This window comes from Dermacentor andersoni, chromosome 6 (assembly GCF_023375885.2).
Source record: "Dermacentor andersoni chromosome 6, qqDerAnde1_hic_scaffold, whole genome shotgun sequence".
Taxonomy (NCBI): domain Eukaryota; kingdom Metazoa; phylum Arthropoda; class Arachnida; order Ixodida; family Ixodidae; genus Dermacentor; species Dermacentor andersoni.
Genome location: NC_092819.1, coordinates 106,669,823 through 106,688,894, shown reverse-complemented (window position 1 = coordinate 106,688,894; position 19,072 = coordinate 106,669,823).

Genomic DNA, 19,072 nt, shown 5'->3' with positions numbered 1-19,072 from the left:
GGAGGTGACCGGCTCAAAAACCATTGCCGGACGTTTCCTTTTCTTCTTGCATTTTTTATTCAGTTTCTGGCTCTGCGGACACTTTTAGCTCATGCCAAGCATGAGCCAAGTAATCCTTAAGCATTGAGAAGACACTGTACTAAATACATATAACCATACTGTATGTGACTCTTTGAGTACAAGGCTATATCCATGTTTTACTTTCTGGATCTGGGTATCATACATACAGGGGCATGTAATGCGTACAGAAGATAAGCTACGGCCCCTTAGAGTAGCAGTGGGGATTTCAAGAAAAGCAAATATAGTACGGGCAGGCAGAGAGTTAGGTTGGCAGTATAGATCATGAAGTTTGTGTGGATAATGTGGCCTCAAATGGCACAGGGACCGGTTAAATGGAAGACAGTAGCAAAGGCTTCGTCCTGCTATGAACCTTGCTATACTGATGGCGCTGAACGTTTCTTTGCGGTCTTCTAAAAACAGCAGAGCTCACATTTTAAAACTTGCACAAAGCGACCAAAGCACTTCTGTATATGTGTACATGGCAAACCTCTTTGCAGACGTTTCATACAAATGAGACAGTGTTGTATTCAAGAGATGGATCACAATTTCAAGCTTACCTCGATAAGCGAAAAGTGTGGGAACCGCATCTGGCCTTAGTTTCTTTAAGCCATCCTATCTGTTTTGCTCAAAACTTGTTTCTTCAAAACGTGCCTGAAATGAATTACAACAAGCGCTTCATAAGCATCAAGAAGCATATTCATACATGCACATCTTTGTGACAAAAGCTGCATGCAGAAACATGACAAGCATTGAACTATGGAGCTGTTCCTACCTGCTATAAAGTCCTCACGCGTGTTCTGTTGACCAGGTTATTGCGTCAAGCTAAGTTTATTAAAAAAACAGGGTCATCCCTTCTTAGACGCTTCATATACATGCTAATTACCGGGCGTATACAAAATGTGTCCTTACAGTTTCACATTGGCTTTCAAATGTTTCTCTGCCGAATCGTGTCGTACAGCAGAACGATACCCAAACACCCAGATCTGAAAATTAATTTCCTGCGGCCGCAGCGCTCACGAAACAGCCAACGCACACGTTCTCAGAGGGATGTATAAATTATTTTTAATACCTCTGTCATGGACGTTGCGAATATATTACAGCGAAAACGAGGCAGCGGCCGCCGATGTACTGTGAGGGCACTCGCATGAGAACTACAGTAAGCAAGCCCGAATGCAAACCCCTTGGTGTTCGCAACACGTCACCAGCGCGTCTGAAAACTAGCGAGCACATTGCGCCCACCCTCTCTATCGCTATGTCCAAATACCATAGGCTGCCGAGCTCACAAATGCCCGATTCCCAAAGCAGCAGTACAGCCACGAAATTCTAACCTCAACTGCAGTACTCGTTCTCAGTCCGCCTACTCGACTGAGCCCGTCTACAACATACATGCTTGCATCCTACCATGGCGCTGACGCTACAGGAGAACGTCACAGGCAGCGCAAAGGCAGTGTTTAATTATAGTAAACGTGAAGCGGTGTACATCAAACATGACAAGCGTGCAGATAACAAACGAGTAAGAGGTGCGGTACTCACAGAACATACGCGAGAAGCAGCAGTGAGCTCGCAGCAGTCTCGCTTTACCTGTGCTAGCCAAACCTTTCTTCAATTGTGGTCAGCCGGGAAACGAAAACATCCGTGTGCCATTCCTGCAGGAGTTCCAGCATTGCGGAACGCAGCACCCGGGTATCGCTGCTGCATAAGCTTCCTGGCGCACATTTGTGCCCTAACCGACACTTCAGAACCGTCCAACTCGACGATGAACGGTGATGAAGAAGCGGCCACAGCAGCACCACGGACGCCAAATGCACAGCGGGGACCATGCTGGCGCGGCGTCTTCCAGTAACCACGGCAACGCCCGCGCTGGCAACAACAATCTTGGCGGGAGGCGGCATGTGGTAAGTCAAAGGCTGACACCACCCTAGGCCGGGAGGAGGCGCGACATGTAGGCTCCATAGAAAGAGCGAACACGCAGAGCCCCGGGCCATGAAAGACGGCGATAGCGAAGAGAGCGCGAGGAGGAAAGCGGAGGAGCGTGCAGCGTGACCATGAGGCGGAGGAGGAGGGTATCATGAAAGAACGAGAAGAAAAGCGTAGTACCGCGCAAGACGGGCTCTGCGGCGACAACCGCTACGAGATGGCGCCGGAGTAGTGCACCGTCGTCTGTTCACTGATGGCATGCGGAGAGTGTGTCGACCGATACCATATATCGAAGCAAAGCGCTGCATGAGCAGAAGTCTGTCTGCGGCGGCTGCTGTGAATCGCTCCCACGCGCTGCCCCTCACTATCTCTCGATTAGCGAGGCAGTCGCGCAACACTTTCCTCCGTTTGCAATGGGCCGCGCGAAACAGCTTGTCCGCGCCAGCCAGTATATCGCGATATGAAAACGCGTGAAGATTTAGCATTAGGCAGTATCGTAATCTTCGTTGAATTTTTTACTACAGAAAGAAACGTTAAAACTTGGACCGAACCCGGAGGCGGTGCAACAGTCTCGCACCATCTTCGTAGCGTTCAGCTACAGGGAAAGCACTGGGGAATGAGAGCCGACCCCGAAGGCGGAGTTGCAGTTTAACAGTGTCCCAAAGCGTTAGCTACCGCGAGGCGACAATGCGACAAACTTACACGCTCCCGATCGTGACGCAAGGAAGAAGTTCATTAATTCTAGTGGCCGAATGGAACCTAGAGCGCGCACAAGTGCTCGAGCTCGTGCAATGTGGGACGCGAACCATACATGCCAGTCATGTCAAAGAAGTGTCATGCAGTCGAACGCCTTCACGACGAAGCGCTGGGGCTTCTGAATTCCTTCATTATACAGCGCACAGCTCACACAAGAACAGGGACAGGTCATTCCGTCCTTTAAAGAGGTGCTCGACTGTAGTTGCCGTCGACACGATCGAAGCATGCATGCAGTGTGACCATCGCGCAGCTGTGTCTTGCTGACAAGGAAATTTATTGACCCGTAGGCACGTTTACAACTGTGGTATGAACGAAAAGTACAATATAAAGTACATCACATGCAATACATCATACTTGATGAAAAATAAAACAGATTAACAAATGAAATAATAAATGGTGTTTACTTGACACTGGCTTTGCCACACACAACAACAACAACAACAAAACTCATTACCGCATCCACGCAGAGAGAGAGAGAGAGAAAAACATTTATTGAATTATAAAATGGAATTCTCGCGGATCGAGGTCTTCTCTTCTTCACGCTGTCTTCTCGTCGAAGGGAAGCCTCTTCAGCACGGGTGGTCCCTCAGTCCAGGGCTCCACTGAGTTTGGCCGCGTCCCTAGCGTGCTCCACCATCCTTCTTTGGACGGCGAGTTCGCAGCTGACGAGCCGGCTCTCCCAATGCTCCGCACTCGGGGGTTTATGATCGCGGAATGCGTCGTTTCGTTCGCACTCCCAAGTTATGTGATAGAGTGTGGGTGTAGCCCCGCACCAGGGGCAGGTGTCCCTATACTGCGTTGGGAACATCTTGTTGAATATGAAAAGGTTGGGGAAGGTGTTTGTCTGGAGCCTACGCCAGCCCGTTGCTTCCTCCTTCGTCAGCGCTTTATGGGGTGGTGGGTACTTGAATCTAGTCCCCCTGTAGTGTTGCAGTAATTCCGAATAACTGTCACTGAGGATCCCGGCGTAACTAGCGCGGTACTCCTGCTGCTGCCCAGCCCGGAATCTATTAGCTCGAGCTAGACCGTCCGCCGCCTCGTTACCCCTTATGCCCTCGTGTCCAGGTATCCAGATCAGATTGTGTTTGATTTTCGCCTCCTCCGAGGGGTTACCCCCTCTGAGGATCCTAAGGGCAGTTTTGCATATTCTGCCCCTCATGTAGTTGCGACAAGTCTCTTTCGAGTCTGTGAGAATATTTAGCGATTTATTCTCCCTATATCCTTGCATCGCCGCCAGCGCCACGGCGATTTCCTCGGCTTCAGCTACGCTCCGTATCTTGGCCGAGACGCACGAGACAAGCTTTTCCTCCTTGTTCAGTACTACCGCGGTGGCCTTTGCCTCGCTTCCTATTAAACTTATGCTCGCGTCCGTGAAGAGAGTGTTCTCTTCTCTAGCCACTGTCTTTTCTATGTATTCGGCCCTAGCTTTCCTTCTGCCTTCGTGGAGCCTGGGATCCATGTTCTTTGGTATAGGCTTTACATTAAAGGTTTTCCTAATTCCCGCCGGTACGTCCTCGTACCGGTCGACGTCTCCTATTTCGAAGCCCAGCCTACCGATCAGGTTTCGCCCCGTGTAGGTCCCCGTTAGTCTTTTCATTTGCGCTTTCCGCTGTGCTTCCGCCATTTCGACGAAGGTGTTGCTGACCCCTAGTTGCATCAGCTTTTCGTTGGAGGTGTTTCTCGGCAGGTGCAGCGCCGTCTTGTAGGCTTTCCTCAGGACGACTTCAATCTCTTCGTTGGTCGTTTTAGTCCTCACTTGGTAGGGTAGCGAGTACATGACTCTGCTGACGATCAGGCTGTTGACGAGCTTGAGAGTGTCTTCTTCTCTCATGCCGTGCCTCTTCTGGGAGACCCTGCTTATCATTCTGCTCACGTTCTCGGTCGACTTCTTGAGGAGGCCGATGGTGTGGTTGCACTTTCTCGCAAAAGCATTATTGTCAGCCTCGAATTTATGAAAGGTACCCGGGGCAGATACAGATACAGTCTGAACTCAGGCAACAGAATTGAGCATTATTCTGGCTGTAGAAAGACTTTGCCTCGGGAGATGGTTATGTACCGCGTAGCGTGAGGGTTTCAATGCCAGCTGTATTGCCACTGGAGCCAGCTAATGTACGCGCAAGCCTACGTGTTATCGCTCATAACCACCCCAGTCACTCTGGCAATAATTGTAATGTTCTGACAAATACTTCGTCGTCGTATGATTAAGGAGAGAATCTGAAAAATCATCATGCACCGCTTCGCTAGCAGCGACAGTGTTTTAGCTCACCATCTTGAGTCCTTAAAGAACACAAACGCAATGTTGAAGGTCATATTTGGCAAGAACGCGCCTTCGAGAGTTGAAAGAAAAACGCAACGTTGACGCCTACCCTCATTTGCCAGAAAAATCGCATTGCGTGAACGTCACCGTGTAGGTGTGATGTTATGATACTTGCAGTGACCCAAGTTGGCGTCAAAAAAAGGTTCATTGATGAGCGGCAGATGCTCGTTGGCTCCTGAGGCACATACCCAGTGACACACACACAGCGGCCTCATGATACATACCCAATGTTATGTATTTTATACATTTTTCATACATCGCCGGTGAATTTATTTTTTGTGTTCTTCCCCTACTTACATGATAAAGTACGCGACAATGTTACAGTGCACAGCAAATAACATCTGGAATATAAATGCTGGAGCTCCACCTCTTATAGCTTACGGCGGCGAGCTCTGTTGGCGGGGTGCATTTGCATCGCAATTTGAACGAGTTTTCTAGTTTATATTGACCCGTGTACTTCTTTATCTTTATCGGGCGACCTCGTTTCACCGCCTAACAAATGTTATCGCACAGCGCAGGACGTGCCTGCATGTATCGGAAGTTTCTGGAATGTTATCGATGGTTCCATCCGATGTCTGTGACCGAACCTTGTGTAATTTGACTGCATGTGTGCGCGACGCGAATAATGTAGAACTTTGTGGAAGGCACGCGGGTCCCAGGGATTACTCTGGAACATTCGACGACTGACGTATAAAAGGCAACGCGCTTGGCCTGCAGATCAGATTTTCGACGATCGCCGACTATGTTCGCCGCTATCGTTGTACTTTAAGTGTAGCCTGTTTTTCTGGGCACAGGTCCACCCAATAAAAGTTAGTTTTGTCTTTCACAGTATTGCTACTGTGTTCTTTAACGTCACTACCACGTTACATCTGGTGGAAGTGCAGGGTAGTGACGTTAAAGAACACAGCTATATTCATCAGATTACACAAGGTTCGGTGACAGACATCGGATGGAACCATCGATAACATTCCAGAAACTTCCGATACATGCAGGCGCGTCCTGCGCTGTGCGATATTTGTTAGGCGGTGAAAGAGGGTCGCCCTACAAAGTACACGGGTCAATGTAGTACCTGGTACCATGAATGTCGCCTGCCTCGTACAAGTGGCGACCTTTCTCAAAAGCAGACTCATGAAAATTTGTTTCCCGGTACGTGAGACCTTAAAACATGCCGTGCGAAATCACTGGAAACACCGTGAGCGCCTTCGTTCCATCGTCTGCTTCACGTGCCAGTGCTCTGGCTTAAGCCGTTCTCGGCGCTGTCCGCCATCACCGACGTAAAGTGACTTTAGTACAACGCTGACGTGCCGACCGGCGCCTATTCTACCACCGTGATCTGGACGGTGTTGCGACTGGGGGTCCGAAGACGTGAGAATGTACTTTCCCCGTGGAGGAGTAAGACAGCGTGAGAGTGGGCCCGATATTCAGGACGTTTGAGAAACACGTTTATATATCTATATTTACTGTAGTGAAGAGGAATGCCCAGTGCTGCAGACACATCGCCAGTCCTCCGGAAGGCGCGAGCTGGAGATTGTCTGAGCTGCTCCGGTTAAGACACGCTGACTGCTGCTCTCTTGGACCGTATTCATATTAGCATCTGGTGGAGGTGCTGCGGTTTTCCCAGAATCTGGAATTACGCACCCGAACTCTGGCATCCGTCATGCCAGATGACCCCAGCCCGACATCCCCACCGGTTACTCCAACCATCGTATGTGCCGGTGCCCAGCGTCAGCGGGATCCTCATATCTGCAGCGGCACCGATGAGAAAGACGTTGAAGATTGGCTGGAATCGTATGAACGCGCCAGCAACACCAACAAATGGGACGATCCCCTCAAGCTCGGCAACACGATCTTCTATTTATCGGGCGTCGCCCCATAAATAGAAAAATAGCTTCAAATAGATAAATAGCTTCAAAGCCGCCTTCGCAGAAGTTTTCGGCTGCCATGGCGTGCGCAAACTTCGCGCTGAACAATTACTACGAAGCCAATCCCAGAAAACTGGTGAGACGTTCACCAGCTACATAGAGGACATCGTCGACCTCTGCCGGCGTGTCAACACGACGATGGCGGAGGCGGACAAGGTACGTCACCTCATGAAGGGTATTTTCGACGATGTCTTTCATACGCTGCTGTCCAAAAACCAAGGCACTGTTTCTCAGGTCATTGAGCTTTGCCAGAGTTTCGACGAGCTCTGCAAACAGCGTCTTCTCACGCGGCGCTCCCCTGCGTCCGACGAAACCCTCGCGAGCATGACCGCGGCTCCTGAGATGTACTCCCTGCTGTGCCAAATAAAAGAGTTCGTTCGTGCTGAGGTCGCTCATCAGCTTTCGCTGCTGTCCTCAGCCACGCCACCACCTTGCCTTTGCCAGCCAACCTTCGCCAGGTCATCCACGAGCAAGTGTTCGCAGCTCTCCCTTCTGCCCGCGAGACTCCGCCGGTGCCGACTCCCGTTGCTCTTCCCGAGGTGACTGCACCTCTCAGCTATGCCGAGGCTCTAGCGCGGCCACCACCTCCGACCTTTGCGCCATCCCCATCAGTCGTGCCACTGCGTCCAGCTCCTCACTTCGTTCAGCTGCGGTACCCACACAGCAGTGGACAATGGCGCACTCCTGACAACCGGCCAATATGTTTTGCCTGTGGTCTACCTGGTCACGTTGCACCATTTTGTCGTCGCCGCGCAACGTCCTACCGCCGTAGCTTCGACGCCGGACCATACGTTTCCCCATACCCGTCCTCCTCCGCCTCTCAGAACCCTGGCCAGATGTCTTCCTACTCGGACCACCGCCCTCTTGTTGACCGCCGCTCGCTTTCGCCGATGCGCCGTCATCCTTATTCGCCGGAACGGGAAAACTAATCGTCGCAGTTCCAGAGGCAAGAACTGCGTCCCCCACGAACAGACCAAGGCCTCTCCCTTCTCCGACTAATGTTATTGACGTGTATTTGGACGGCGTCGGTGCACTCGCCCTCGTTGACACTGGTGCCGCAGTTTCAGTTATTAGTGCCAACCTTTGCCATTCGCTCAGAAAAGTTACGACGCCACTGTCATACGTGTCACTTCGTACTGCCAGCGCAGACCGCATCATGCCTGCAGCTGCGTGTACTGCTCGCGTTGTGATCAACGGCCTCCTCTACACCGTCGAATTTTTGGTGCTATGTTCTTGTTCCCACGATATTATTTTGGGCTGGGACTTCATCTCCGCTAATAAGGCCATCATCGACTGTTCTCGTGCTGAAGTGGAATTTCAAACGCTGTGTAATGCCCCTCCTTGACGCTCGTGAACCAGAAGATAAAGTATTTGTTGCCGAAGACGTTACAATTCCACAACACTGTTCTGCCCTTGCCACAGGGTCATGCAACATTGTTGCTGATGCCAGCGTACTTTTTACGCCATCTGCAAATTTCGCTCGTCGCAAATGTTCCCCGCTGCCTTTCGCTCTTTTGAACGTTCATGCCGGCGTCAGCAGACTGCTCGTCACCAACCGATTGTCCTGTCCTCTCGCTTTGCTTCCTGGGGAGTGCGTTGGCCGTGCCCAGTGTGTCGACCCTGCTGCCATCACTGACATGCCAACTGGTTCCATTGCCACTCATGAGGTCGCCGGAGTGACCTGTGACCCAGCGCAGGAGCCGACTTCGCTTCGCCCGATGTTTTACATAGCTCCATCGCCGACACGTTGACTGTTTCTCAACGCGCCCAGCTTCTACGCCTTCTCAACAAGTTCCATTCATCTTTCGACTGCCAGCATGTCCCCTTGGGCAGCACGTCAACTGTTTGTCATCGCATCGACACGGGTACCAGTGCACCACTGCGACAAAGACCATATCGTGTATCCGCGACAGAGCGCCGTGTTATCGAGGACCAAGTAGCTGACATGCTCAAGCGCGGCGTCATTCAGCCTTCGTACAGCCCCTGGGCATCTCCCGTTGTTCTTGTTAAGAAGAAAGACGGATTGATTCGCTTCTATGTCGATTACCGTCGTCTTAACAAAATAACTCGTAAAGATGTTTACCCTCTTCCGAGAATTGACGACGCCCTTGACTGTCTCCAAGGCGCGGATTTCTTCTCTTCTATCGACCTACGCAGCAGCTATTGGCAAGTCCCCATGGCACCCGAAGACCAACCTAAGACGGCCTTTGTAACACCAGATGGCCTATATAAATTTTGTGTCATGCCTTTCGGGCTTTTCAACGCCCCCGCAACATTTGAGCGTATGATGGACCAGCTTTTGCGTGGTCTCAAGTAGAAAACGGGCCTGTGCTACTTAGATGATGTAGTTATTTTTTCGCCCGATTTTCCCACCCATCTCTGTAGGCGGGAGGAAGTGTTACAGTGCCTAACTGCCGCCGGCCTTCAGCTCAACCTGAAGAAATGCCACTTTGGCGCAAGTCAGCTCACCATCCTTGGCCATGTAGTATCTAAACACGGTATTCTTCCTGACGCCGCCAAGCTGCGTGCAGTTGCTGGTTTTTCAAAACCTTCCTCCGTAAGAGAACTTCGCAGCTTCCTTGGCGTCTGTTCTTACTTTCGCCGCTTCATTCGGAATTTTGCGTCCATCACCATTCCCTTGAACCAGCTTTTACGGAGTGACTTGAGCAATTACGCCTGGTCGCCCGCTTGTGAAAATGCCTTCGAAGAGTTGCGCCGTCTGCTAACCTCGCCGCCCATACTGCGCCACTTTGGCCCTACAGTTCCGACCGAAGTGCAGACCAACACCAGCGATGTTGGATTTGGCGCTGTGCTCGCGCAGCGCAAATCTGGATTCGACGAGTACGTCGTTGCATACGCAAGCCGCACCCTCACCAAAGCCGAGAAGAATTACTCCGTTACGGAGAAAGAATGTTTAGCCATAATCTGGGCCCTTAATAAATTACGACCCTACCTTTATGGCCGTCCCTTCGACGTGATTACAGACCACCATGCACTTTGTTGGCTGTCCACGTTGAAGGACCCCTCAGGTCGATTAGCTCGCAGGGCTTTGCGCTTGCAAGATTTCAACGTGCGCGTTGTCTACAGGTCTGGCCGCCGCCACACCGATGCCGACCCGCTTTCCCATTCGCCCGTGTCAACCGAAAGCGATGCCTGCCTGCCGTTGACCAAGTAGTTTCGTTCCCAGCAGGCTGCCACATGGCTTCGGAGCAACGCAAGGATGCCTGGATTAGTACTCTTATCCGCTTCCTTTCAAACCCGTCGAATGTTCCTTCACCTTCTCGAGCTTTGCGCCGTCAAGCATCTCACTTCGAAATTCGGGATGGACTTCTCTATCGCCGGAATTACGTCTCTGACGTCCGCAAGTGGTTGCTGGTCATACCTCGACACCTTCGTGGTGAAATATGTTCTGCCTTCCATACTGACCCGCAGTGTGCACATGCGGGTGTCTTCAAGACGTACACCCGGCTTCGCTCCAGGTTTTGTTGGCGTGGCATGTACGCCTTTGTGTGCAAGTAAATTCGGTCGTGCCCTCAGTGCCAACGACGCAAGGTTCCTGCTCAGCATGTCTCTGGTCCACTCCGGCCAATCCCGTGTCCTGCCAGGCCTTTCGATCGCATTGGCGTTGACCTGTATGGACCCCTTCCGGGCACGGCTGCCGGGAACCGCTGGATAGTCGTCGCCATCGACCATTTGACTCGACACGCAGAAACAGCCGCTCTGCCTGCTGCCACCGCTCGCGATATAGCATCCTTCCTCCTGAAAAACTTTATTCTCCGTCATGGTGCACCTCGCGAACTTTTGCGTGATAGAGGACGTGTCTTCCTCTCCGAAGCCGTAAACGCGCCCCTTGCTGAATGTCGCATTGTTCATCGCACCACCACCACCTACAATCCTCAAACTAATGCTCTGACAGAAAGATTTAACCGCACCCTTGGCGACATGCTCTCCAAATAAGTCGCCTCTGATCACTTGATTGGGACTTCATTTTGCCATTCATCACGTTCGCCTACAACACTGCACCACAGGCGACCACAAACTTATCCCCATTCTTCCTCTTGTATGGCCGCGAACCTTCATCTACCCTCGACACCCTTCTTTCGTACAGACCCGACTCATCCGAATGTACGCCCATCTCTAAAGCTGCCCGCCGCGCAAAGGAATGCCGTCAGCTCGCCCGTTCCTTTACAGCCGTCGACCAATGGCAACAAAAGTCTCGACGTGACGATGATCACCAGCACTGTCACTTTCTTGCGGACTCCCTTGTGTCCCTTTGGGTTCCCGCCATTCCTGCTGGAATCTCATCCAAGCTTGTATCCAAGTATCAAGCACCCTACCGTGTTGTAGCACAGACATCGCCTGTGAACTGTATTGTAGAGCTTGTCACGCCACCTACGGACCAACGCTGTAGTGGTCGTGAAACCGTCCACGTACAACGCATGAAGCCGTATTACGACCCCATGATTCTGTGTTCACCATGAGTCGCCAAGATGGCTCCTTTTCCTGTGGCGGGGGGGGGGGGGGGGGGGGATCGTAGTGAAGAGCAATCAGACACATCGCCAGTCGTCCGGGAGGCGCGAGCTGGAGATTGCCTGAGCTGCTCTGGTTAAGACACGCTGTCTGCTGCTCTCTTGGACCGTATTCCTATTAGATTACATTTATTATTTATATTTACATATTTACAAGAAATTTCAAAGTAATAAAGAAAAAGTTCCTCATGAAGTTGTAGCAGCCGATCACTCCCGCTGTCCGTTGCTCCTTTTATGCCTTGCGTGGTCATTGTTCTGTCTCTTCCCCCAATCCGGTGTCAGGATACCGATTGCATCAAGTCCCACCGATCCGGAGGTCGGTTTCCCTTTCCCTCAAAAGGGATGGTCGAAAACGCGCGTACATCTCTGGGCACAAACAAGGAAAGGAGGGGAACGTATGCTGACTCCAATCGTACACTGAATCCGTCCCCGGCATGGACATGCCAATTAGGGCGGCTGACAAGTGATGGACGCGCTGGTCATAAATCATCCGTTTTGAGAACCATTCTGACGAGGTCGTCAGCCCGTTCCCCATAATCGCGCGAGCCGTGACCTAAGGTTGTCGAAAGTGAACGTCAGCTGCCTGCAGTAGCGCGTGGGTCGTTTCATGGGGGGAGAAAGAGAGCGAGGAAACCTTTATTTATTCGGATAGTTGTGCAGGGCTGGGTTACATTGCCCTACTAAATGACCAGCAGGTCAAGCCTACTGGTGACCTCATAGGCGCGCTTGAGGATCCGGTCTTGGACTCCGGGGTCCGAGCTGCGCAGCAGGGTCTCCCATTCATCTGGAAGCACGATTTCCCTAATTCTGGAGGTGGGGGGTCTTCCTTAAATCCACAGAGCATATGGGTGAGGGTAGCTCTCTTATCGCACAGTATGCACTCAGGAGAAAACTGTGATGGAAACAGATGGGAGAGATCTACCACGTTAGGAAAGGAGTTTGTTTGCGGTCTCCTTCAGGTTATTTCTTGCTATTTATTGAGCTTATTATGTGGGGCCGGAAACCTCCTTCATCCAATGAGGATGTGGTGGGTCAGATATTGAAATGAAATTACGCAATCCTTGAATGTACCCAGAGTGGAGGTGCTCACAGCCCGGCCGACTAAATCTCGGACTGTCTGATGAGCTGCCTCCTTTCCAGTGTTGAGAATGTGCCGGTACCCAAATCAATTCAATGTCCCTATCTGCGCAGGTGATCTTAGAAAGAATATTAAGAGTGGGTTCATCAATTCTGTCGCACGCAAAATTGTGTATTGCTGTCTTGGAGTCACTGAAGATAATATCCGCTTGTGATTTTGTAATGGCGAAAGCTGCCTTCTCAGCCATTGCGGATATGCATACACGGATGGAGGTGGAAATAAATGGCATGTGTACCCGTAATCCCTGCCACTGCGAATGCTCTATTCGGAAGTGGATATTCAGCCGCATCGATGTAGATGACACCCTGTTGCTGTTCATATGCCTTAAGGATTGCTAGAGCCCTGGCGATCCTCCTACTCTCGTGGTGTGTGGGATGCATATTTGCCAACGCTGCCAGTTGTTCGCTCTCTGGCCACAAGCCCAAAGGCAGGTTGTTGACCCAAGTTGGCGAGATGTTCATCGAAGCGCTGCACATGCGCAGTGCATTCATGTCCCAGCTCGTCAACTTAAGCGTTGGCGTGAAAGACTTTCTTTGAAAAGCGGCGCATACCCAGTGAATTTCATGGCGCTGCTTGCTAAAGCATCGCCCGGCTGTCCTTGACAGATCCGCGTAATGTGGGCTCGATTCTGCCCAGCACGGAGTAAATTTCTAATGGCACATTCGGCTCATGAAAAATGTGCCATCTATTGGTGCCACCGTAATGTCCGTGCTCGGCGCGGGTCCCATTTCACCGAGCATTGAGGAAAGCGAAACGTGTAGAGTGGCAATTAGCTAGTTACTGAAGTTGGCATCAAACACGTTGACTGAAGCGCGAGACACACCCACTGGAATCCGTGACCCAGTGGGCCAAGTTAGTACAAAGAGGTTCAGTGAAAAGCAGCACCGACCGAGTGGCACATACACAGTGCACCAAGTCAGAGGGAAAGCGACTCATCGAATGAAATAAGTTCATTGAAGAGCGGTACGTGCCCAAGCCACGTACCCAGAGCCGCAAACCCGGTGACCCATGTCGGCGTCAAAGAGGTTAGTTGAAGAGCGGCACGCAGTGCCTCATGCCCAGTGACCCAAGTTGGTTCGATGGTTGGCTTTGAACCCTGTTCCCTCAGCACTGCAGCCTGTTGCGACCCATGGTAGCATATCCCACCGCTGACATTCAGTTGTCGCGACTCAGTGTCCGAGCGGTCATTACGGTTCCGTGGCTGGTGAAGCGCCAGGTGCGGGGTGATCGAAAGGTCCGGGGCGATGTCCAAGAGATGGGAAAATGGTTTGTTTAGAAATTTCCATGATGAGAGTTTGCATGAGCACGAGTAGAAGCACTAGTTCGAGTTGGAACACGTTCCCGCAACACTCAAGATCCACTTTTTATGCCCTTCTTTTCCCCTTTCTTTCATCGGGGAAATTAACGGTTCTTCTCGGCCAACCACAACCCTTGAGTCGTTGGCAAAAACCCGCCCATGACGTCGCATCGTTACGCCAGGCTCTGCCTCTAATACTGTACCCGCATACGAGGCAACGACGTGGCAAGCTGGGAACTTAATGTCGAAGTCGTTTCCACGGAAGTCCGCGACATTTGCCCCCTTTTATCAATTAGTGGGTGATTTGTGACGGTCCGCTTGTCGCCTCTGGTGTGCTCTTTTCTTCGCGCGTCACAGTCTATGTCGAGTTCCGTCTACTGCAGGCGGGCTCTCGTCTCGCCCGTCAGCTTCGGTTACGTTGAGTTAGTTGCCAGCTCCCTGGTCCTGAGAAACGACGACGCAGCGTGAAGGACCTTTCATGGTTGCCCGCTTGCCGGTGAAGCATTAATTGTCGAGAATAGATGCCAAGTATAACAATGCTAAGCGCCAATCGTAACAGCATGATACGCTACCCATTCTAGATAGATAGATAGATAGATAGATAGATAGATAGATAGATAGATAGATAGATAGATAGATAGATAGATAGATAGATAGATAGATAGATAGATAGATAGATAGATAGATAGATAGATAGATAGATAGATAGATAGATAGATAGATAGATAGATAGATAGATAGATAGATAGATAGATAGATAGATAGATAGATAGATAGATAGATAGATAGATAGATAGATAGATAGATAGATAGATAGATAGATAGATAGATGAAGGGAATTAGGCAGCGTCAGTGTTTGTAGATTTAAGCAAAGCGTTTGAGAAAATAAATCAACGCATCTTATTCAGTAAGCTTGAATCATTGGGAATCACCGGCCCAGCGCTCTTGTTACTACAAAATTACTTAACAGACATAATGCAAGTAGTAACCAATTCAGCCGTTCATTCTAAAACCATGTTCACTAATATTGGTGTGCCCCAGGGTTCCATATTGGGTCCGCTTTTGTTTTTATTATACGTGAATGATCTGCCTAACTGCCTGTCCTTTTCGAAATGTATACTTTATGCAGATGATACTACTATTATTAATTCCAATAAATGTATTACAACCTTAGTATCTAACCTTAATAGCGACTGACACAGCCTGATGGAGTGATGCCAAACTAACCAGCTACAGATAAACCCGTCTAAAACAAAATTTGTTGTATTCACTTCCCACCAACGAACACTTCACTCCATTCCTCCTATCTTATTGGGCGGAAGTCCTATCCCTGCAAGTTTTTCATGCAATTATCTTGGCATAGAAGTAGACAAACATCTTAAATTTACTGAACACATAACCAAACTAAAACAGAAGGTTACCTACGGGATTAGGGTATACTTCTAAAAGCACGAAACATATTTGACCATCAAATATTACTATCATTATACTTCTCATTTATTCATTCCCACATTAATTACTGCGTTACTTGCTGGGGAAACACTTACGTAACCCATTTAAGCTCATTGCAAATTCTACAGAATCAGGCTATTAGGATAATTACATTTAGCCCATATAATAACAACGCCTCATATCTTTTACGAACTAATCACGTTCTTACAGTCACACAACTCGTTAAATATAATCTAGGTACCTTTTTGTTCCGTCAAATCAATTACACACGATGTGATAGCTTGTTACCACAGTCTTCTCTATTAAATACTAATATTACCAGGTTTGCAATAAATAGGAACTTCATTTTACCTAAAATCCATACTAATTATGGCAAACAGAGCGTCCATTTTTCATCTATCGCCATCCTGGAACGCACTACCAATTTACATAAAAACACTTAAAATTCACGAATTCAAGAAACAACTAAAAGATTACATTCTGTCGAATACTGATGCCTAGTCCATACTCATAACCATTCTTTCAGGGTCCCTTCATTTCATTTTCATTGCCATACCGTTAGGTTTCTGTTTTTGCCTCACATATACATTCGAGTTAACAAATTCTACTGTGTTCGTCACGTCATCTACGCAGTTACTTCATCAGTTGTCAACGAGATTGTGTTACAGTGCTTTTTTTCATGACATTTATGCATATGTAATTCTTCAATCATGGTATTCATACTAAAACCTGTAATTTTTTAACAATTTGTTGAAAACTGCTGTACTTTTGTTTTATTACGATTACTTTGTAAAAGAGGTCCCATTGCAGTCTTTGACTCCGGGACCTCCTCCTGAATATTAACAACTTGTAATCATTCTAATGATCTCAATAAAAACCGATTCTGATTCTGATAGATAGATAGATAGATAGATAGATAGATAGATAGATAGATAGATAGATAGATAGATAGATAGATAGATAGATAGATAGATAGATAGATAGATAGATAGATAGATAGATAGATAGATAGATAGATAGATAGATAGATAGATAGATAGATAGATAGATAGATAGATAGATAGATAGATAGATAGATAGATAGATAGATAGATAGATAGATAGATAGATCCCGGAACGTGCGTGAAGCTCATTAAGAACGCGAATTGCACTAAAAAGCAATAGGATGGCCGTTCGAATTAGTGGAGTTCGCAATAGGTGTTGTCTCTTAAGAAGCGCTGTAGCGCTTGTACGGCCTTATGATGGGATATTATTTTTCTCGAGGCTGTAGGACTGAATATTCCAACAAAGGCCGGTAGTCGAACTGGTTGAGCCCGACGGAAAGCGACTGTCTCTGTACGCTGCATGCGGACGCTGCCACAGAACATGATGTAATGTTTCCTCGTCACGCAGTGGTCACACCCTGCGGTGTCGGCCATCCGTATGCGTCACGCGTAGGCACTGGTAAATGGGACGTTTAACCATAGCCTGCACAAAAGTGTCGCATCTCATCGGGGAAGCCTCGGTGGAAGTCGAAGACTTAAGGCAGGATCCAGGGAATATAACAGGACATGCATGAAGTACATTCCATTCATATGTGGTGCACTGACAAGCGACTTGGTGTCCTTTGTCAAACTTTTGCCTGTAGCATTTCTTCAAGTTCCCAGCCCCATCTTTAAAGATTAGGCGGTGGCTGAGAATTTATTGAAACAATCTTGTAGGCATTTTAGCAGCGTCATTTGTGCCCACAATGAAATAGGAAAACACATGTGAACGTGACCTGTTAACGTGACAGCGTTAAGGGCCCCCTTGTTGCAGAAAATCCGGTGTCGGCGTCAGGCGCCGGCGTCCCCGTGAGAGAAAATTGCCGTATATATTTAGGTGCATGTATAAGCCACGCCTTGCTATATGACATGCGGTATATGCGGGTTATTTTGTCCCACCATTCTATCAGTAAAGTCGCTCATACCTTTGTCTTACATTCTTGACAGTTTTTCCTCGGATGTTTGAGAATGACAGCTCACAAAAAAATGTCATGAAACAAAACACCGACAGCGCATGCCTTTTATGTTAAATGTTCTCGGTCTTAAATATTAAAAGAGCGAAACAATAACAGAAACCTGAAAATTATGTAAATTTTTGGCGTGGCTGTGCACTACCTCCGGGATCGGTCCACGCAACATGCCACGTTTCTACCAGAAAGCTTGGCTCATGCATAGCGTTCGCCGCTAGCGCTTCCTGGTAAACACTACGGTTTCATAAGCTGTAGTTGCCGGGAATCGTGAGAAGCAGTCAGGCATCTTTGAATGATTCCACTATTAAAGGCGAAGCTTATCTCCATGCGAACAGTCGCCCTGACTGATCGAGTCTGCCATTCTGCTGGGCCTTGATTGGAATCGCTGGCATCAACGCATCCGTACCGGATGTACTGCAAGCCCTGCCCATTCCCTACATCTGACCCAGGCCACGACCCGTACCAGCAACAGGAATTGAGTCCATCCTCTTTTCCCGCTGTATAAAGTAGAATGGGGTTCGTTCAGACAACCGCGTCCATGGCTCCTGCTCTACAGCAGTAGTGATACAAAAGAGGTTAAATAATGGTTTTGTTAGTAATCATGCGTCTGTTTCATCGCTTTGTGTCAAATGATGGACAGAGAGGAGGAGCTGACAGGAAAGGAAGGCAGGGAGGTTAATAGGAAGCACTGTCTCAGACGCAACTTTCAAAGGCTCGTGAAATATATTCAATGTCTTGCGGAACGCCGAAATGCAGTTTTTGGACAACAGCTGGGCTTCATTCAATAAATGGTATTGCATTTAAGAGAGAAAGCAGGATTCTACCCATTGTAATAAGCAGCATTTTTACTTATTAATTGAGTTTTTTTTAAACTAAAAATCACTGAATATTCGCATTTTTCGAAATAAAAGCGTGGAATTTATAAATTGGTAACTGTTCACGGAAAATCCTTATAGCAGTTTTCAAAATCGCATCTTTAGAGCATCTCAAGCAGACAATTGGGGAACATTAACTGAGAGCTGTTTACGAGGATTCCGCAAAAGTCTTATTTGAAAATTAGGGGTATGTTTCTCAAATGTGTACAATACTAAATTTCTAGCTTTCTTTTTAAATGCCCAATAGAAGTTTATTGTATTACGATACGTGATTATTAATCGCTTAGTTACTAGTAGTTGTAATCTCCACGCTTCTGTTTTTTTTTTTTACAATTTGTAAAAGTTTTTGTAAAATGTAAGACATCTTGCCGCAGTCGATATCATGTTTTCGCTTGAATGCAATTAACCTCTTCGATTTCGGTATGGTAGATGCCCAGCAAAAACTATTTTTTTTTTTTTGTTCCCATGTATTCCAACCTCTCGCGCGGGGCTGGCCAACACCAGCTTTTATGGGTGTACGATTAGTAATTTTTGAGACCGAATCGTAAACGAATTTAAGAGCGCCAGAAGCGAATCGAATCGAATATCGAATACCTGAAAATAAAGGGGGCCCGGAATGCAGCAATAGTGAAGCATACAGCACTTCGGCGCCACAGTAAATATGAGGTGGTGCATGGAATATGGAAAGGAGCAATGCTGCAAGCGCTAACGTTCGCAAATGCCACTTTGTGCTTAAAATTGGATATCTTGTCGGGGCTGGAACTAAGGGCCCTAGTGCAGCACGCGAGCGATGCAGCACGACTCAGTGGAGCCTTG